This window comes from Triturus cristatus, chromosome 4_1 (assembly GCF_964204655.1).
Source record: "Triturus cristatus chromosome 4_1, aTriCri1.1, whole genome shotgun sequence".
NCBI classification, from domain to species: Eukaryota; Metazoa; Chordata; class Amphibia; order Caudata; family Salamandridae; genus Triturus; species Triturus cristatus.
Window position 1 is genome coordinate 295,309,716 of NC_140585.1, and position 22,056 is coordinate 295,331,771.

The 22,056-nt window shown below is 44.5% G+C and overlaps 6 non-coding genes across 6 annotated transcripts; all 6 read left to right on the plus strand.

Annotated features, from left to right (window-relative positions):
• Nucleotides 1-2,091: 2,091 nt before the first annotated feature.
• LOC146854723 (signal recognition particle RNA) lies at nt 2,092-2,391 on the plus strand. Its single transcript, XR_014981551.1, has one exon.
• A 3,408-nt stretch (nt 2,392-5,799) lies between these two features.
• Nucleotides 5,800-6,100, plus strand: LOC146854724 (signal recognition particle RNA). Its single transcript, XR_014981751.1, has one exon.
• Nucleotides 6,101-9,507: 3,407 nt separating this feature from the next.
• LOC146854725 (signal recognition particle RNA) lies at nt 9,508-9,808 on the plus strand. Its single transcript, XR_014981696.1, has one exon.
• Nucleotides 9,809-13,216: 3,408 nt separating this feature from the next.
• Nucleotides 13,217-13,516, plus strand: LOC146854726 (signal recognition particle RNA). Its single transcript, XR_014981584.1, has one exon.
• A 3,409-nt stretch (nt 13,517-16,925) lies between these two features.
• LOC146854727 (signal recognition particle RNA) lies at nt 16,926-17,225 on the plus strand. The gene has a single exon (XR_014981590.1).
• A 3,408-nt stretch (nt 17,226-20,633) lies between these two features.
• On the plus strand, nt 20,634-20,933 carry LOC146854728 (signal recognition particle RNA). Its single transcript, XR_014981627.1, has one exon.
• Nucleotides 20,934-22,056: the final 1,123 nt, after the last annotated feature.

Genomic DNA, 22,056 nt, shown 5'->3' on the forward strand with positions numbered 1-22,056 from the left:
CGCCTGAGTCTATGCCCAGAACCTTAACTCTGCCAGTCGAGTACTTACCTTTAAACCGATAACTCAATCTTCTCCATAGGGTAACATTGACTGGTTTTTCCTGAAATTTCTTCCAAGTGTGGACTTTCCAAAACTTAAAATATTCACCAAAAATCAGCCGAGTAACGAAAACGAAAATACTCACCTGCTATTAGGTGAGCTCCCAGTGCTGGATCTTGGTGCCCAGCACTGACTCTGAAAAATACTTACAACTGTACTTACCAGTAACCCAATTTTCTCCCGTAGGAAATCATTGACTGTTTTTCTGTGAAATTTCTTCTAAGTGTCAATTTTCTGCAAACTTTAAATATTCTTTAAAAATCGTATAATTTCTGAAAACGTAATTACTTACCTGTTTTGGGTAAAGGTCCCAGTACTGAGTCTAGGCACCCAGTACTGGATTACAAAAGTAACGAGAACATACTATACCTGCAACTTGAATTTTCTGCCATAGGGAATCTTAGACTGTTTTCTATGAAATATTTTCTGTCAGCTTTTAAAATAGCAAAATATTGTCTAAAAATCATCACAGTAATTAAGTCGACTTTTATCACTTGATTCCAAGTACTGACCCAGGACTGAATCTAGGATCCAGTCCTGGAAATCCAAAAGTAATCCTAAAAGTAATCTGTTGCAAATAACTTGAAACTTCCATTGAGCTCAATGCATTATTGTGTTTAAAATGTTGTTGCCTATTGCAACCACTTGTAACTTTCTACAAAACTCAATTGCATATTGCAAAAGTATTTATATAAAGCATCTCATTCTGAGAAAGTATATTTTAATACCTATTGTTGGTTCTAAAATAAAACAAGCATATATTTTTTTGGAGATAAACCATTTGCCTAGAGTTCAGTTATTGAGTGTGTGAGACCATTTGCTGACTGAGTGTGTGCAACAAATGCTTTACACTGTCCTCTGATACTGCCTTACTGCTCGACCAAGCTACCACTTTAGAGAGTAAGGTTATATCTAACTTTAGCCTCTGCCAAACCTCTGGGGACTGTGGACTCTGTACACCCTGTACCTATTTGGGAACAGTATATACAGAGCCACTTTCTCACACTGCAGTTCTCCAATATAGGTCTGTCAAGATCATTACTCAATCTACCTTGATTTGGCACAGTATAAAATAAGTCAAGAAGTCTCCTATGAAAAGATATGCAAATCTGTTCGAATCACTTTCCCTAGTCAGGGGACCCACTAGCTGGAAGGGGCAGGGAGGACCAAAATAGCTCATTGGTATAGAACACTGCATGAGCAGCTGATTTTGAGGTGGTAGAAGATAGAGTAATCCAACTGGACCTCAATAAACGGTTTCCTAATGTGCAATAGCCCCTGACCACCTCTGACGCAAAAGTGTAATCTCATACCTTTGCAGAATCAGGCATGCTTTCACCTGTTCAAGCTGAACTGACATTGGTCTTCTTGGCCAGCAGGAGTTCCTCTCTTGCAGCTGTTGAGGCTAGAGAACAGAATGACGTGTATTCATTCTTTATGGTAACTCTTCTAGCCCTCCCACTCCATACTACTTTAAAACTTCCGATGTTGCAGACGAGTTCCATCATTGTGACCCATGCTATTTTTCTCAATATTGGCTGGCTCGGCATAACAAGGGAAGCCTACAGGACAGCCTAAATTGTGCCGGCAAGCTTCTACAGGGAGTCACTGGCAGATAAAAAGAAACTCAGCCCTAACCTGGCTCTTCTCTCTCACTCTCCTTTCCCTTCTGTCCCTCTACCTGTCTCTCACTCTCTAAATACTAGTATTTATGTTGTATTCACTTCCCCGTCACAATCTTTCCGACCCTACTTCCTCTCTCCCTTCAATCAGTTCAACCCTCTTTTTTACTTTAGGAAACTCCACATCTTTTTTAAAGGCCCTTCCCATATTCACACTGCTTCTTGATAAGACATTTTTTTCCTTTCTTTGAAGGATAGTGAAATTGATTTTCTTGAAACATGGTTGGTAAACCATCAATTCATTCCACCTTACTTTATCATTATCCTTACTAATGGAATGCATTTCATCATTAGGACAGCTGCAGTGTTTGCCGGGCAAGGTGGCGTGTGCATGTTGTCCTAGTTACTTGGGAGGCAGAGGCTTGTGGATTGCTTGAGCTCAGGGGTTCTGGGCTGCACTCAGCTGTGTTGATCAGGTGTCCATGCTGCATTGGGCATCAATATGGTGTTCTAGAGGGAGCTCTAGAATTTCAGGTTGTGTAACGAGAGGTGCACCGACCCAGGCTGGAAACAGAGCAGGCCAAAGCTTCCATGCCCATTGGTAGCAGGACAGCACCTGTGAGCAGTACGTGTAAAACAGCCTGAGCAAAATAGTGAGACCTAGCCTCTCTTTTTTGACTCAAATGTGAAAGTTTTGATTTTTACAAGCTGTAATAAATTATTTTCCCAAAACCAAATCTTTGTTTTCCTTTTGATATTTTTCCAGGAAATATGATGAACATTTGAACTGGGCCACGCATTTCAGCATAGCAGACAATTCTCCAGAATTGAGACATATTGCAACAACAAGCTAGCAGGCGGAGAGGACTGAAAACTCAGTGCAACCTAGAATAAATGGCTGTGTGATTTTCAGCAAGGATGACTCAAATGCATTCTTCCTTTTAGAGCACCTGTAGGATTAAACTGATCTGTCAAGTACAAAAGCATCCTTCATAGAGCAACTTAGAAATGCGCTTTCTGGCCCTTCTGCTGCATTTCTACGTCCAGCTCTAATTCATTTTTTGATTAGCCCTCATTCTTTTCATATGTGAATGAGAAGGAGAAATTACAGGGCCCTTCACTCTTTGAGCGAAACATGAAAAGACTGAGGGCTGTGCAACTCCCAAACGTTGGAGCCTCTGGCCTGTCGACCCTCGAACCTGCTCCTGCTCCAACCCGGCATCTCTTGTGGCCAGCAACCTCACAAACCCTGGAGGACCTGGCTACCTTTTGACTCTAAACCCCTGGGACTCCCATGAGTAGAGGCTCTACTCAAATCTACTTCTAATCCCTGGCAGCAGCCCGGAACCGCGAACCCTTCACACTCTGCACCCACCAAGCCTGGCCTGTGCCAGAGTGAACAAAGACCATAAGGACGACCCCACGGCGACTGTGACCCCGAGTCCGGCACCCAAGGACCTCCCTCGACACTCCTGAAGAAGCCCTCAGCCTCAGAACCAGGTGCCCCCCCAACCGTGATCAACAGAGGGTAAGATTTCCCGACACCAAAAGGTACCCCTGCACCCGGCGCTCCGCGGCCCCCTGTGCCCAATCCCGGGGTACCTACCTATCCTCCAACTACCCAACTTACCTCTCGAAGTGGTGGTGGCACCTGAAGAATCTTCGTCCCCGAGCTTGCAGTCTTTTTCTAAACCAGAGATTTCCCATTCAAATCAATTGAGCGCCCGAATGCTCAAAAGCACCCTGCACCCAGCCGTCCGAGTGGCCCTGGCAGTGCAACCTCTACATCTATCTACTTCCCCACTTGCCCTGGATAAGTGACCAGGAGCCCAGCTCCCACAGCCACGTGGCCTGCTAGTCAGCAGCCACCAACCAAGGCCCCCCTACCTCTCATAGGATAACATTGGGCCTAACTCTCTCTGCACCCGGCCGCCCTTGTGCCGCTGAGGGTGAACCAACTGTACCTACCTGACCCTGGGAGACACCTGAGTCTATGCCCAGAACCTTAACTCTGCCAGTCGAGTACTTACCTTTAAACCGATAACTCAATCATCTCCTTAGGGTAACATTGACTGGTTTTTCCTGAAATTTCTTCCAAGTGTGGACTTTTCAAAACTTAAAATATTCACCAAAAATCAGCCGAGTAATGAAAACGAAAATACTCACCTGCTATTAGGTGAGCTCCCAGTGCTGGATCTTGGTGCCCAGCACTGACTCTGAAAAATACTTACAACTGTACTTACCAGTAACCCAATTTTCTCCCGTAGGAAATCATTGACTGTTTTTCTGTGAAATTTCTTCTAAGTGTCAATTTCTGCAAACTTTAAATATTCTTTAAAAATCGTATAATTTCTGAAAACGTAATTACTTACCTGTTTTGGATAAAGGTCCCAGTACTGAGTCTAGGCACCCAGTACTGGATTACAAAAGTAACGAGAACATACTATACCTGCAACTTGAATTTTCTGCCATAGGGAATCTTAGACTGTTTTCTATGAAATATTTTCTGTCAACTTTTAAAATAGCAAAATATTGTCTAAAAATCATCACAGTAATTAAGTCGACTTTTATCACTTGATTCCAAGTACTGACCCAGGGCTGAATCTAGGATCCAGTCCTGGAAATCCAAAAGTAATCCTAAAAGTAATCTGTTGCAAATAACTTGAAACTTCCATTGAGCTCAATGCATTATTGTGTTTAAAATGTTGTTGCCTATTGCAACCACTTGTAACTTTCTACAAAACTCAATTGCATATTGCAAAAGTATTTATATAAAGCATCTCATTCTGAGAAAGTATATTTTAATACCTATTGTTGGTTCTAAAATAAAACAAGCATATATTTTTTTGTAGATAAACCATTGGCCTAGAGTTCAGTTATTGAGTGTGTGAGACCATTTGCTGACTGAGTGTGTGCAACAAATGCTTTACACTGTCCTCTGATACTGCCTTACTGCTCGACCAAGCTACCACTTTAGAGAGTAAGGTTATATCTAACTTTAGCCTCTGCCAAACCTCTGGGGACTGTGGACTCTGTACACCCTGTACCTATTTGGGAACAGTATATACAGAGCCACTTTCTCACACTGCAGTTCTCCAATATAGGTCTGTCAAGATCATTACTCAATCTACCTTGATTTGGCACAGTATAAAATAAGTCAAGAAGTCTCCTATGAAAAGATATGCAAATCTGTTCGAATCACTTTCCCTAGTCAGGGGACCCACTAGCTGGAAGGGGCAGGGAGGACCAAAATAGCTCATCGGTATAGAACACTGCATGAGCAGCTGATTTTGAGGTGGTAGAAGATAGAGTAATCCAACTGGACCTCAATAAACGGTTTCCTAATGTGCAATAGCCCCTGACCACCTCTGACGCAAAAGTGTAATCTCATACCTTTGCAGAATCAGGCATGCTTTCACCTGTTCAAGCTGAACTGACATTGGTCTTCTTGGCCAGCAGGAGTTCCTCTCTTGCAGCTGTTGAGGCTAGAGAACAGAATGACGTGTATTCATTCTTTATGGTAACTCTTCTAGCCCTCCCACTCCATACTACTATAAAACTTCCGATGTTGCAGACGAGTTCCATCATTGTGACCCATGCTATTTTTCTCAATATTGGCTGGCTCGGCATAACAAGGGATGCCTACAGGACAGCCTAAATTGTGCCGGCAAGCTTCTACAGGGAGTCACTGGCAGATAAAGAGAAACTCAGCCCTAACCTGGCTCTTCTCTCTCACTCTCACTCTCCTTTCCCTTCTGTCCCTCTACCTGTCTCTCACTCTCTAAATACTAGTATTTATGTTGTATTCACTTCCCCGTCACAATCTTTCCGACCCTACTTCCTCTCTCCCTTCAATCAGTTCAACCCTCTTTTTTACTTTAGGAAACTCCACATCTTTTTTAAAGGCCCTTCCCATATTCACACTGCTTCTTGATAAGACATTTTTTTCCTTTCTTTGAAGGATAGTGAAATTGATTTTCTTGAAACATGGTTGGTAAACCATCAATTCATTCCACCTTACTTTATCATTATCCTTACTTATGGAATGCATTTCATCATTAGGACAGCTGCAGTGTTTGCCGGGCAAGGTGGCGTGTGCCTATTGTCCTAGTTACTTGGGAGGCAGAGGCTTGTGGATTGCTTGAGCTCAGGGGTTCTGGCCTGCACTCAGCTGTGTTAATCAGGTGTCCATGCTGCATTGGGCATCAATATGGTGTTCTAGAGGGAGCTCTAGAATTTCAGGTTGTGTAACGAGAGGTGCACCAACCCAGGCTGGAAACAGAGCAGGCCAAATGCTTCCATGCCCATTGGTAGCAGGACAGCACCTGTGAGCAGTACGTGTAAAACAGCCTGAGCAAAATAGTGAGACCTAGCCTCTCTTTTTTGACTCAAATGTGAAAGTTTTGATTTTTACAAGGTGTAATAAATTATTTTCCCAAAACCAAATCTTTGTTTTCCTTTTGATATTTTTCCAGGAAATATGATGAACATTTGAACTGGGCCACGCATTTCAGCATAGCAGACAATTCTCCAGAATTGAGACATATTGCAACAACAAGCTAGCAGGCGGAGAGGACTGAAAACTCAGTGCAACCTAGAATAAATGGCTGTGTGATTTTCAGCAAGGATGACTCAAATGCATTCTTCCTTTTAGAGCACCTGTAGGATTAAACTGATCTGTCAAGTACAAAAGCATCCTTCATAGAGCAACTTAGAAATGCGCTTGCTGGCCCTTCTGCTGCATTTCTACGTCCAGCTCTAATTCATTTTTTGATTAGCCCTCATTCTTTTCATATGTGAATGAGAAGGAGAAATTACAGGGCCCTTCACTCTTTGAGCGAAACATGAAAAGACTGAGGGCTGTGCAACTCCCAAACGTTGGAGCCTCTGGCCTGTCGACCCTCGAACCTGCTCCTGCTCCAACCCGGCATCTCTTGTGGCCAGCAACCTCACAAACCCTGGAGGACCTGGCTACCTTTTGACTCTAAACCCCTGGGACTCCCATGAGTAGAGGCTCTACTCAAATCTACTTCTAATCCCTGGCAGCAGCCCGGAACCGCGAACCCTTCACACTCTGCACCCACCAAGCCTGGCCTGTGCCAGAGTGAACAAAGACCACAAGGATGACCCCACGGCGACTGTGACCCCGAGTCCGGCACCCAAGGACCTCCCTCGACACTCCTGAAGAAGCCTGCAGCCTCAGAACCAGGTGCCCCCCCAACCGCGATCAACAGAGGGTAAGATTTCCCGACACCAAAAGGTACCCCTGCACCCGGCGCTCCGCGGCCCCCTGTGCCCAATCCCGGGGTACCTACCTATCCTCCAACTACCCAACTTACCTCTCGAAGTGGTGGTGGCACCTGAAGAATCTTCGTCCCCGAGCTTGCAGTCTTTTTCTAAACCAGAGATTTCCCATTCAAATCAATTGAGCGCCCGAATGCTCAAAAGCACCCTGCACCCAGCCGTCCGAGTGGCCCTGGCAGTGCAACCTCTACATCTATCTACTTCCCCACTTGCCCTGGATAAGTGACCAGGAGCCCAGCTCCCACAGCTACGTGGCCTGCTAGTCAGCAGCCACCAACCAAGGCCCCCCTACCTCTCATAGGATAACATTGGGCCTAACTCTCTCTGCACCCGGCCGCCCTTGTGCCGCTGAGGGTGAACCAACTGTACCTACCTGACCCTGGGAGACGCCTGAGTCTATGCCCAGAACCTTAACTCTGCCAGTCGAGTACTTACCTTTAAACCGATAACTCAATCTTCTCCATAGGGTAACATTGACTGGTTTTTCCTGAAATTTCTTCCAAGTGTGGACTTTTCAAAACTTAAAATATTCACCAAAAATCAGCCGAGTAACGAAAACGAAAATACTCACCTGCTATTAGGTGAGCTCCCAGTGCTGGATCTTGGTGCCCAGCACTGACTCTGAAAAATACTTACAACTGTACTTACCAGTAACCCAATTTTCTCCCGTAGGAAATCATTGACTGTTTTTCTGTAAAATTTCTTCTAAGTGTCAATTTCTGCAAACTTTAAATATTCTTTAAAAATCGTATAATTTCTGAAAACGTAATTACTTACCTGTTTTGGATAAAGGTCCCAGTACTGAGTCTAGGCACCCAGTACTGGATTACAAAAGTAACGAGAACATACTATACCTGCAACTTGAATTTTCTGCCATAGGGAATCTTAGACTGTTTTCTATGAAATATTTTCTGTCAGCTTTTAAAATAGCAAAATATTCTCTAAAAATCATCACAGTAATTAAGTCGACTTTTATCACTTGATGCCAAGTACTGACCCAGGACTGAATCTAGGATCCAGTCCTGGAAATCCAAAAGTAATCCTAAAAGTAATCTGTTGCAAATAACTTGAAACTTCCATTGAGCTCAATGCATTATTGTGTTTAAAATGTTGTTGCCTATTGCAACCACTTGTAACTTTCTACAAAAGTCAATTGCATATTGCAAAAGTATTTATATAAAGCATCTCATTCTGAGAAAGTATATTTTAATACCTATTGTTGGTTCTAAAATAAAACAAGCATATATTTTTTGTAGATAAACCATTGGCCTAGAGTTCAGTTATTGAGTGTGTGAGACCATTTGCTGACTGAGTGTGTGCAACAAATGCTTTACACTGTCCTCTGATACTGCCTTACTGCTCGACCAAGCTACCACTTTAGAGAGTAAGGTTATATCTAACTTTAGCCTCTGCCAAACCTCTGGGGACTGTGGACTCTGTACACCCTGTACCTATTTGGGAACAGTATATACAGAGCCACTTTCTCACACTGCAGTTCTCCAATATAGGTCTGTCAAGATCATTACTCAATCTACCTTGATTTGGCACAGTATAAAATAAGTCAAGAAGTCTCCTATGAAAAGATATGCAAATCTGTTCGAATCACTTTCCCTAGTCAGGGGACCCACTAGCTGGAAGGGGCAGGGAGGACCAAAATAGCTCATCGGTATAGAACACTGCATGAGCAGCTGATTTTGAGGTGGTAGAAGATAGAGTAATCCAACTGGACCTCAATAAACGGTTTCCTAATGTGCAATAGCCCCTGACCACCTCTGACGCAAAAGTGTAATCTCATACCTTTGCAGAATCAGGCATGCTTTCACCTGTTCAAGCTGAACTGACATTGGTCTTCTTGGCCAGCAGGAGTTCCTCGCTTGCAGCTGTTGAGGCTAGAGAACAGAATGACGTGTATTCATTCTTTATGGTAACTCTTCTAGCCCTCCCACTCCATACTACTTTAAAACTTCCGATGTTGCAGACGAGTTCCATCATTGTGACCCATGCTATTTTTCTCAATATTGGCTGGCTCGGCATAACAAGGGATGCCTACAGGACAGCCTAAATTGTGCCGGCAAGCTTCTACAGGGAGTCACTGGCAGATAAAGAGAAACTCAGCCCTAACCTGGCTCTTCTCTCTCACTCTCACTCTCCTTTCCCTTCTGTCCCTCTACCTGTCTCTCACTCTCTAAATACTAGTATTTATGTTGTATTCACTTCCCCGTCACAATCTTTCCGACCCTACTTCCTCTCTCCCTTCAATCAGTTCAACCCTCTTTTTTACTTTAGGAAACTCCACATCTTTTTTAAAGGCCCTTCCCATATTCACACTGCTTCTTGATAAGACATTTTTTTCCTTTCTTTGAAGGATAGTGAAATTGATTTTCTTGAAACATGGTTGGTAAACCATCAATTCATTCCACCTTACTTTATCATTATCCTTACTTATGGAATGCATTTCATCATTAGGACAGCTGCAGTGTTTGCCGGGCAAGGTGGCGTGTGCCTATTGTCCTAGTTACTTGGGAGGCAGAGGCTTGTGGATTGCTTGAGCTCAGGGGTTCTGGGCTGCACTCAGCTGTGTTAATCAGGTGTCCATGCTGCATTGGGCATCAATATGGTGTTCTAGAGGGAGCTCTAGAATTTCAGGTTGTGTAACGAGAGGTGCACCGACCCAGGCTGGAAACAGAGCAGGCCAAATGCTTCCATGCCCATTGGTAGCAGGACAGCACCTGTGAGCAGTACGTGTAAAACAGCCTGAGCAAAATAGTGAGACCTAGCCTCTCTTTTTTTGACTCAAATGTGAAAGTTTTGATTTTTACAAGGTGTAATAAATTATTTTCCCAAAACCAAATCTTTGTTTTCCTTTTGATATTTTTCCAGGAAATATGATGAACATTTGAACTGGGCCACGCATTTCAGCATAGCAGACAATTCTCCAGAATTGAGACATATTGCAACAACAAGCTAGCAGGCGGAGAGGACTGAAAACTCAGTGCAACCTAGAATAAATGGCTGTGTGATTTTCAGCAAGGATGACTCAAATGCATTCTTCCTTTTAGAGCACCTGTAGGATTAAACTGATCTGTCAAGTACAAAAGCATCCTTCATAGAGCAACTTAGAAATGCGCTTGCTGGCCCTTCTGCTGCATTTCTACGTCCAGCTCTAATTCATTTTTTGATTAGCCCTCATTCTTTTCATATGTGAATGAGAAGGAGAAATTACAGGGCCCTTCACTCTTTGAGCGAAACATGAAAAGACTGAGGGCTGTGCAACTCCCAAACGTTGGAGCCTCTGGCCTGTCGACCCTCGAACCTGCTCCTGCTCCAACCCGGCATCTCTTGTGGCCAGCAACCTCACAAACCCTGGAGGACCTGGCTACCTTTTGACTCTAAACCCCTGGGACTCCCATGAGTAGAGGCTCTACTCAAATCTACTTCTAATCCCTGGCAGCAGCCCGGAACCGCGAACCCTTCACACTCTGCACCCACCAAGCCTGGCCTGTGCCAGAGTGAACAAAGACCACAAGGATGACCCCACGGCGACTGTGACCCCGAGTCCGGCACCCAAGGACCTCCCTCGACACTCCTGAAGAAGCCTGCAGCCTCAGAACCAGGTGCCCCCCCAACCGCGATCAACAGAGGGTAAGATTTCCCGACACCAAAAGGTACCCCTGCACCCGGCGCTCCGCGGCCCCCTGTGCCCAATCCCGGGGTACCTACCTATCCTCCAACTACCCAACTTACCTCTCGAAGTGGTGGTGGCACCTGAAGAATCTTCGTCCCCGAGCTTGCAGTCTTTTTCTAAACCAGAGATTTCCCATTCAAATCAATTGAGCGCCCGAATGCTCAAAAGCACCCTGCACCCAGCCGTCCGAGTGGCCCTGGCAGTGCAACCTCTACATCTATCTACTTCCCCACTTGCCCTGGATAAGTGACCAGGAGCCCAGCTCCCACAGCTACGTGGCCTGCTAGTCAGCAGCCACCAACCAAGGCCCCCCTACCTCTCATAGGATAACATTGGGCCTAACTCTCTCTGCACCCGGCCGCCCTTGTGCCGCTGAGGGTGAACCAACTGTACCTACCTGACCCTGGGAGACGCCTGAGTCTATGCCCAGAACCTTAACTCTGCCAGTCGAGTACTTACCTTTAAACCGATAACTCAATCTTCTCCATAGGGTAACATTGACTGGTTTTTCCTGAAATTTCTTCCAAGTGTGGACTTTTCAAAACTTAAAATATTCACCAAAAATCAGCCGAGTAACGAAAACGAAAATACTCACCTGCTATTAGGTGAGCTCCCAGTGCTGGATCTTGGTGCCCAGCACTGACTCTGAAAAATACTTACAACTGTACTTACCAGTAACCCAATTTTCTCCCGTAGGAAATCATTGACTGTTTTTCTGTAAAATTTCTTCTAAGTGTCAATTTCTGCAAACTTTAAATATTCTTTAAAAATCGTATAATTTCTGAAAACGTAATTACTTACCTGTTTTGGATAAAGGTCCCAGTACTGAGTCTAGGCACCCAGTACTGGATTACAAAAGTAACGAGAACATACTATACCTGCAACTTGAATTTTCTGCCATAGGGAATCTTAGACTGTTTTCTATGAAATATTTTCTGTCAGCTTTTAAAATAGCAAAATATTCTCTAAAAATCATCACAGTAATTAAGTCGACTTTTATCACTTGATGCCAAGTACTGACCCAGGACTGAATCTAGGATCCAGTCCTGGAAATCCAAAAGTAATCCTAAAAGTAATCTGTTGCAAATAACTTGAAACTTCCATTGAGCTCAATGCATTATTGTGTTTAAAATGTTGTTGCCTATTGCAACCACTTGTAACTTTCTACAAAAGTCAATTGCATATTGCAAAAGTATTTATATAAAGCATCTCATTCTGAGAAAGTATATTTTAATACCTATTGTTGGTTCTAAAATAAAACAAGCATATATTTTTTGTAGATAAACCATTGGCCTAGAGTTCAGTTATTGAGTGTGTGAGACCATTTGCTGACTGAGTGTGTGCAACAAATGCTTTACACTGTCCTCTGATACTGCCTTACTGCTCGACCAAGCTACCACTTTAGAGAGTAAGGTTATATCTAACTTTAGCCTCTGCCAAACCTCTGGGGACTGTGGACTCTGTACACCCTGTACCTATTTGGGAACAGTATATACAGAGCCACTTTCTCACACTGCAGTTCTCCAATATAGGTCTGTCAAGATCATTACTCAATCTACCTTGATTTGGCACAGTATAAAATAAGTCAAGAAGTCTCCTATGAAAAGATATGCAAATCTGTTCGAATCACTTTCCCTAGTCAGGGGACCCACTAGCTGGAAGGGGCAGGGAGGACCAAAATAGCTCATCGGTATAGAACACTGCATGAGCAGCTGATTTTGAGGTGGTAGAAGATAGAGTAATCCAACTGGACCTCAATAAACGGTTTCCTAATGTGCAATAGCCCCTGACCACCTCTGACGCAAAAGTGTAATCTCATACCTTTGCAGAATCAGGCATGCTTTCACCTGTTCAAGCTGAACTGACATTGGTCTTCTTGGCCAGCAGGAGTTCCTCGCTTGCAGCTGTTGAGGCTAGAGAACAGAATGACGTGTATTCATTCTTTATGGTAACTCTTCTAGCCCTCCCACTCCATACCACTTTAAAACTTCCGAAGTTGCAGACGAGTTCCATCATTGTGACCCATGCTATTTTTCTCAATATTGGCTGGCTCGGCATAACAAGGGATGCCTACAGGACAGCCTAAATTGTGCCAGCAAGCTTCTACAGGGAGTCACTGGCAGATAAAGAGAAACTCAGCCCTAACCTGGCTCTTCTCTCTCACTCTCACTCTCCTTTCCCTTCTGTCCCTCTACCTGTCTCTCACTCTCTAAATACTAGTATTTATGTTGTATTCACTTCCCCGTCACAATCTTTCCGACCCTACTTCCTCTCTCCCTTCAATCAGTTCAACCCTCTTTTTTACTTTAGGAAACTCCACATCTTTTTTAAAGGCCCTTCCCATATTCACACTGCTTCTTGATAAGACATTTTTTTCCTTTCTTTGAAGGATAGTGAAATTGATTTTCTTGAAACATGGTTGGTAAACCATCAATTCATTCCACCTTACTTTATCATTATCCTTACTTATGGAATGCATTTCATCATTAGGACAGCTGCAGTGTTTGCCGGGCAAGGTGGCGTGTGCCTGATGTCCTAGTTACTTGGGAGGCAGAGGCTTGTGGATTGCTTGAGCCCAGGGGTTCTGGGCTGCACTCAGCTGTGTTGATCAGGTGTCCATGCTGCATTGGGCATCAATATGGTGTTCTAGAGGGAGCTCTAGAATTTCAGGTTGTGTAACGAGAGGTGCACCGACCCAGGCTGGAAACAGAGCAGGCCAAAGCTTCCATGCCCATTGGTAGCAGGACAGCACCTGTGAGCAGTACGTGTTAAACAGCCTGAGCAAAATAGTGAGACCTAGCCTCTCTTTTTTGACTCAAATGTGAAAGTTTTGATTTTTACAAGGTGTAATAAATTATTTTCCCAAAACCAAATCTTTGTTTTCCTTTTGATATTTTTCCAGGAAATATGATGAACATTTTAACTGGGCCACGCAATTCAGCATAGCAGACAATTCTCCAGAATTGAGACATATTGCAACAACAAGCTAGCAGGCGGAGAGGACTGAAAACTCAGTGCAACCTAGAATAAATGGCTGTGTGATTTTCAGCAAGGATGACTCAAATGCATTCTTCCTTTTAGAGCACCTGTAGGATTAAACTGATTTGTCAAGTACAAAAGCATCCTTCATAGAGCAACTTAGAAATGCGCTTGCTGGCCCTTCTGCTGCATTTCTACGTCCAGCTCTAATTCATTTTTTGATTAGCCCTCATTCTTTTCATATGTGAATGAGAAGGAGAAATTACAGGGCCCTTCACTCTTTGAGCGAAACATGAAAAGACTGAGGGCTGTGCAACTCCCAAACGTTGGAGCCTCTGGCCTGTCGACCCTCGAACCTGCTCCTGCTCCAACCCGGCATCTCTTGTGGCCAGCAACCTCACAAACCCTGGAGGACCTGGCTACCTTTTGACTCTAAACCCCTGGGACTCCCATGAGTAGAGGCTCTACTCAAATCTACTTCTAATCCCTGGCAGCAGCCCGGAACCGCGAACCCTTCACACTCTGCACCCACCAAGCCTGGCCTGTGCCAGAGTGAACAAAGACCACAAGGATGACCCCACGGCGACTGTGACCCCGAGTCCGGCACCCAAGGACCTCCCTCGACACTCCTGAAGAAGCCTGCAGCCTCAGAACCAGGTGCCCCCCCAACCGCGATCAACAGAGGGTAAGATTTCCCGACACCAAAAGGTACCCCTGCACCCGGCGCTCCGCGGCCCCCTGTGCCCAATCCCGGGGTACCTACCTATCCTCCAACTACCCAACTTACCTCTCGAAGTGGTGGTGGCACCTGAAGAATCTTCGTCCCCGAGCTTGCAGTCTTTTTCTAAACCAGAGATTTCCCATTCAAATCAATTGAGCGCCCGTATGCTCAAAAGCACCCTGCACCCAGCCGTCCGAGTGGCCCTGGCAGTGCAACCTCTACATCTATCTACTTCCCCACTTGCCCTGGATAAGTGACCAGGAGCCCAGCTCCCACAGCCACGTGGCCTGCTAGTCAGCAGCCACCAACCAAGGCCCCCCTACCTCTCATAGGATAACATTGGGCTTAACTCTCTCTGCACCCGGCCGCCCTTGTGCCGCTGAGGGTGAACCAACTGTACCTACCTGACCCTGGGAGACGCCTGAGTCTATGCCCAGAACCTTAACTCTGCCAGTCGAGTACTTACCTTTAAACCGATAACTCAATCTTCTCCATAGGGTAACATTGACTGGTTTTTCCTGAAATTTCTTCCAAGTGTGGACTTTTCAAAACTTAAAATATTCACCAAAAATCAGCCGAGTAACGAAAACGAAAATACTCACCTGCTATTAGGTGAGCTCCCAGTGCTGGATCTTGGTGCCCAGCACTGACTCTGAAAAATACTTACAACTGTACTTACCAGTAACCCAATTTTCTCCCGTAGGAAATCATTGACTGTTTTTCTGTGAAATTTCTTCTAAGTGTCAATTTTCTGCAAACTTTAAATATTCTTTAAAAATCGTATAATTTCTGAAAACGTAATTACTTACCTGTTTTGGGTAAAGGTCCCAATACTGAGTCTAGGCACCCAGTACTGGATTACAAAAGTAACGAGAACATACTATACCTGCAACTTGAATTTTCTGCCATAGGGAATCTTAGACTGTTTTCTATGAAATATTTTGTGTCAGCTTTTAAAATAGCAAAATATTGTCTAAAAATCATCACAGTAATTAAGTCGACTTTTATCACTTGATTCCAAGTACTGACCCAGGACTGAATCTAGGATCCAGTCCTGGAAATCCAAAAGTAATCCTAAAAGTAATCTGTTGCAAATAACTTGAAACTTCCATTGAGCTCAATGCATTATTGTGTTTAAAATGTTGTTGCCTATTGCAATCACTTGTAACTTTCTACAAAACTCAATTGCATATTGCAAAAGTATTTATATAAAGCATCTCATTCTGAGAAAGTATATTTTAATACCTATTGTTGGTTCTAAAATAAAACAAGCATATATTTTTTTGGAGATAAACCATTGGCCTAGAGTTCAGTTATTGAGTGTGTGAGACCATTTGCTGACTGAGTGTGTGCAACAAATGCTTTACACTGTCCTCTGATACTGCCTTACTGCTCGACCAAGCTACCACTTTAGAGAGTAAGGTTATATCTAACTTTAGCCTCTGCCAAACCTCTGGGGACTGTGGACTCTGTACACCCTGTACCTATTTGGGAACAGTATATACAGAGCCACTTTCTCACACTGCAGTTCTCCAATATAGGTCTGTCAAGATCATTACTCAATCTACCTTGATTTGGCACAGTATAAAATAAGTCAAGAAGTCTCCTATGAAAAGATATGCAAATCTGTTCGAATCACTTTCCCTAGTCAGGGGACCCACTAGCTGGAAGGGGCAGGGAGGACCAAAATAGCTCATCGGTATAGAACACTGCATGAGCAGCTGATTTTGAGGTGGTAGAAGATAGAGTAATCCAACTGGACCTCAATAAACGGTTTCCTAATGTGCAATAGCCCCTGACCACCTCTGACGCAAAAGTGTAATCTCATACCTTTGCAGAATCAGGCATGCTTTCACCTGTTCAAGCTGAACTGACATTGGTCTTCTTGGCCAGCAGGAGTTCCTCTCTTGCAGCTGTTGAGGCTAGAGAACAGAATGACGTGTATTCATTCTTTATGGTAACTCTTCTAGCCCTCCCACTCCATACTACTTTAAAACTTCCGATGTTGCAGACGAGTTCCATCATTGTGACCCATGCTATTTTTCTCAATATTGGCTGGCTCGGCATAACAAGGGATGCCTACAGGACAGCCTAAATTGTGCCGGCAAGCTTCTACAGGGAGTCACTGGCAGATAAAGAGAAACTCAGCCCTAACCTGGCTCTTCTCTCTCACTCTCACTCTCCTTTCCCTTCTGTCCCTCTACCTGTCTCTCACTCTCTAAATACTAGTATTTATGTTGTATTCACTTGCCCGTCACAATCTTTCCGACCCTACTTTCTCTCTCCCTTCAATCAGTTCAACCCTCTTTTTTACTTTAGGAAACTCCACATCTTTTTTAAAGGCCCTTCCCATATTCACACTGCTTCTTGATAAGACATTTTTTTCCTTTCTTTGAAGGATAGTGAAATTGATTTTCTTGAAACATGGTTGGTAAACCATCAATTCATTCCACCTTACTTTATCATTATCCTTACTTATGGAATGCATTTCATCATTAGGACAGCTGCAGTGTTTGCCGGGCAAGGTGGCGTGTGCCTGTTGTCCTAGTTACTTGGGAGGCAGAAGCTTGTGGATTGCTTGTGCCCAGGGGTTCTGGGCTGCACTCAGCTGTGTTGATCAGGTGTCCATGCTGCATTGGGCATCAATATGGTGTTCTAGAGGGAGCTCTAGAATTTCAGGTTGTGTAACGAGAGGTGCACCGACCCAGGCTGGAAACAGAGCAGGCCAAAGCTTCCATGCCCATTGGTAGCAGGACAGCACCTGTGAGCAGTACGTGTTAAACAGCCTGAGCAAAATAGTGAGACCTAGCCTCTCTTTTTTGACTCAAATGTGAAAGTTTTGATTTTTACAAGGTGTAATAAATTATTTTCCCAAAACCAAATCTTTGTTTTCCTTTTGATATTTTTCCAGGAAATATGATGAACATTTGAACTGGGCCACGCATTTCAGCATAGCAGACAATTCTCCAGAATTGAGACATATTGCAACAACAAGCTAGCAGGCGGAGAGGACTGAAAACTCAGTGCAACCTAGAATAAATGGCTGTGTGATTTTCAGCAAGGATGACTCAAATGCATTCTTCCTTTTAGAGCACCTGTAGGATTAAACTGATCTGTCAAGTACAAAAGCATCCTTCATAGAGCAACTTAGAAATGCGCTTGCTGGCCCTTCTGCTGCATTTCTACGTCCAGCTCTAATTCATTTTTTGATTAGCCCTCATTCTTTTCATATGTGAATGAGAAGGAGAAATTACAGGGCCCTTCACTCTTTGAGCGAAACATGAAAAGACTGAGGGCTGTGCAACTCCCAAACGTTGGAGCCTCTGGCCTGTCGACCCTCGAACCTGCTCCTGCTCCAACCCGGCATCTCTTGTGGCCAGCAACCTCACAAACCCTGGAGGACCTGGCTACCTTTTGACTCTAAACCCCTGGGACTCCCATGAGTAGAGGCTCTACTCAAATCTACTTCTAATCCCTGGCAGCAGCCCGGAACCGCGAACCCTTCACACTCTGCACCCACCAAGCCTGGCCTGTGCCAGAGTGAACAAAGACCACAAGGATGACCCCACGGCGACTGTGACCCCGAGTCCGGCACCCAAGGACCTCCCTCGACACTCCTGAAGAAGCCTGCAGCCTCAGAACCAGGTGCCCCCCCAACCGCGATCAACAGAGGGTAAGATTTCCCGACACCAAAAGGTACCCCTGCACCCGGCGCTCCGTGGCCCCCTGTGCCCAATCCCGGGGTACCTACCTATCTTCCAACTACCCAACTTACCTCTCGAAGTGGTGGTGGCACCTGAAGAATCTTCGTCCCCGAGCTTGCAGTCTTTTTCTAAACCAGAGATTTCCCATTCAAATCAATTGAGCGCCCGAATGCTCAAAAGCACCCTGCACCCAGCCGTCAGAGTGGCCCTGGCAGTGCAACCTCTACATCTATCTACTTCCCCACTTGCCCTGGATAAGTGACCAGGAGCCCAGCTCCCACAGCCACGTGGCCTGCTAGTCAGCAGCCACCAACCAAGGCCCCTCTACCTCTCATAGGATAACATTGGGCCTAACTCTCTCTGCACCCAGCCGCCCTTGTGCCGCTGAGGGTGAACCAACTGTACCTACCTGACCCTGGGAGACGCCTGAGTCTATGCCCAGAACCTTAACTCTGCCAGTCGAGTACTTACCTTTAAACCGATAACTCAATCTTTTCCATAGGGTAACATTGACTGGTTTTTCCTGAAATTTCTTCCAAGTGTGGACTTTTCAAAACTTAAAATATTCACCAAAAATCAGCCGAGTAACGAAAACGAAAATACTCACCTGCTATTAGGTGAGCTCCCAGTGCTGGATCTTGGTGCCCAGCACTGACTCTGAAAAATACTTACAACTGTACTTACCAGTAACCCAATTTTCTCCCGTAGGTAATCATTGACTGTTTTTCTGTAAAATTTCTTCTAAGTGTCAATTTCTGCAAACTTTAAATATTCTTTAAAAATCGTATAATTTCTGAAAACGTAATTACTTACCTGTTTTGGATAAAGGTCCCAGTACTGAGTCTAGGCACCCAGTACTGGATTACAAAAGTAACGAGAACATACTATACCTGCAACTTGAATTTTCTGCCATAGGGAATCTTAGACTGTTTTCTATGAAATATTTTCTGTCAGCTTTTAAAATAGCAAAATATTGTCTAAAAATCATCACAGTAATTAAGTCGACTTTTATCACTTGATTCCAAGTACTGACCCAGGACTGAATCTAGGATCCAGTCCTGGAAATCCAAAAGTAATCCTAAAAGTAATCTGTTGCAAATAACTTGAAACTTCCATTGAGCTCAATGCATTATTGTGTTTAAAATGTTGTTGCCTATTGCAACCACTTGTAACTTTCTACAAAACTCAATTGCATATTGCAAAAGTATTTATATAAAGCATCTCATTCTGAGAAAGTATATTTTAATACCTATTGTTGGTTCTAAAATAAAACAAGCATATATTTTTTTGTAGATAAACCATTGGCCTAGAGTTCAGTTATTGAGTGTGTGAGACCATTTGCTGACTGAGTGTGTGCAACAAATGCTTTACACTGTCCTCTGGTACTGCCTTACTGCTCGACCAAGCTACCACTTTAGAGAGTAAGGTTATATCTAACTTTAGCCTCTGCCAAACCTCTGGGGACTGTGGACTCTGTACACCCTGTACCTATTTGGGAACAGTATATACAGAGCCACTTTCTCACACTGCAGTTCTCCAATATAGGTCTGTCAAGATCATTACTCAATCTACCTTGATTTGGCACAGTATAAAATAAGTCAAGAAGTCTCCTATGAAAAGATATGCAAATCTGTTCGAATCACTTTCCCTAGTCAGGGGACCCACTAGCTGGAAGGGGCAGGGAGGACCAAAATAGCTCATCGGTATAGAACACTGCATGAGCAGCTGATTTTGAGGTGGTAGAAGATAGAGTAATCCAACTGGACCTCAATAAACGGTTTCCTAATGTGCAATAGCCCGTGACCACCTCTGACGCAAAAGTGTAATCTCATACCTTTGCAGAATCAGGCATGCTTTCACCTGTTCAAGCTGAACTGACATTGGTCTTCTTGGCCAGCAGGAGTTCCTCTCTTGCAGCTGTTGAGGCTAGAGAACAGAATGACGTGTATTCATTCTTTATGGTAACTCTTCTAGCCCTCCCACTCCATACTACTTTAAAACTTCCGATGTTGCAGACGAGTTCCATCATTGTGACCCATGCTATTTTTCTCAATATTGGCTGGCTCGGCATAACAAGGGATGCCTACAGGACAGCCTAAATTGTGCCGGCAAGCTTCTACAGGGAGTCACTGGCAGATAAAGAGAAACTCAGCCCTAACCTGGCTCTTCTCTCTCACTCTCACTCTCCTTTCCCTTCTGTCCCTCTACCTGTCTCTCACTCTCTAAATACTAGTATTTATGTTGTATTCACTTCCCCGTCACAATCTTTCCGACCCTACTTCCTCTCTCCCTTCAATCAGTTCAACCCTCTTTTTTACTTTAGGAAACTCCACATCTTTTTTAAAGGCCCTTCCCATATTCACACTGCTTCTTGATAAGACATTTTTTTCCTTTCTTTGAAGGATAGTGAAATTGATTTTCTTGAAACATGGTTGGTAAACCATCAATTCATTCCACCTTACTTTATCATTATCCTTACTTATGGAATGCATTTCATCATTAGGACAGCTGCAGTGTTTGCCGGGCAAGGTGGTGTGTGCCTGTTGTCCTAGTTACTTGGGAGGCAGAGGCTTGTGGATTGCTTGAGCTCAGGGGTTCTGGGCTGCACTCAGCTGTGTTGATCAGGTGTCCATGCTGCATTGGGCATCAATATGGTGTTCTAGAGGGAGCTCTAGAATTTCAGGTTGTGTAACGAGAGGTGCACCGACCCAGGCTGGAAACAGAGCAGGCCAAAGCTTCCATGCCCATTGGTAGCAAAACAGCACCTGTGAGCAGTACGTGTAAAACAGCCTGAGCAAAATAGTGAGACCTAGCCTCTCTTTTTTGACTCAAATGTGAAAGTTTTGATTTTTACAAGGTGTAATAAATTATTTTCCCAAAACCAAATCTTTGTTTTCCTTTTGATATTTTTCCAGGAAATATGATGAACATTTGAACTGGGCCACGCATTTCAGCATAGCAGACAATTCTCCAGAATTGAGACATATTGCAACAACAAGCTAGCAGGCGGAGAGGACTGAAAACTCAGTGCAACATAGAATAAATGGCTGTGTGATTTTCAGCAAGGATGACTCAAATGCATTCTTCCTTTTAGAGCACCTGTAGGATTAAACTGATCTGTCAAGTACAAAAGCATCCTTCATAGAGCAACTTAGAAATGCGCTTGCTGGCCCTTCTGCTGCATTTCTACGTCCAGCTCTAATTCATTTTTTGATTAGCCTTCATTCTTTTCATATGTGAATGAGAAGGAGAAATTACAGGGCCCTTCACTCTTTGAGCGAAACATGAAAAGACTGAAGGCTGTGCAACTCCCAAACGTTGGAGCCTCTGGCCTGTCGACCCTCGAACCTGCTCCTGCTCCAACCCGGCATCTCTTGTGGCCAGCAACCTCACAAACCCTGGAGGACCTGGCTACCTTTTGACTCTAAACCCCTGGGACTCCCATGAGTAGAGGCTCTACTCAAATCTACTTCTAATCCCTGGCAGCAGCCCGGAACCGCGAACCCTTCACACTCTGCACCCACCAAGCCTGGCCTGTGCCAGAGTGAACAAAGACCACAAGGACGACCCCACGGCGACTGTGACCCCGAGTCCGGCACCCAAGGACCTCCCTCGACACTCCTGAAGAAGCCTGCAGCCTCAGAACCAGGTGCCCCCCCAACCGCGATCAACAGAGGGTAAGATTTCCCGACACCAAAAGGTACCCCTGCACCCGGCGCTCCGCGGCCCCCTGTGCCCAATCCCGGGGTACCTACCTATCCTCCAACTACCCAACTTACCTCTCGAAGTGGTGGTGGCACCTGAAGAATCTTCGTCCCCGAGCTTGCAGTCTTTTTCTAAACCAGAGATTTCCCATTCAAATCAATTGAGCGCCCGAATGCTCAAAAGCACCCTGCACCCAGCCGTCCGAGTGGCCCTGGCAGTGCAACCTCTACATCTATC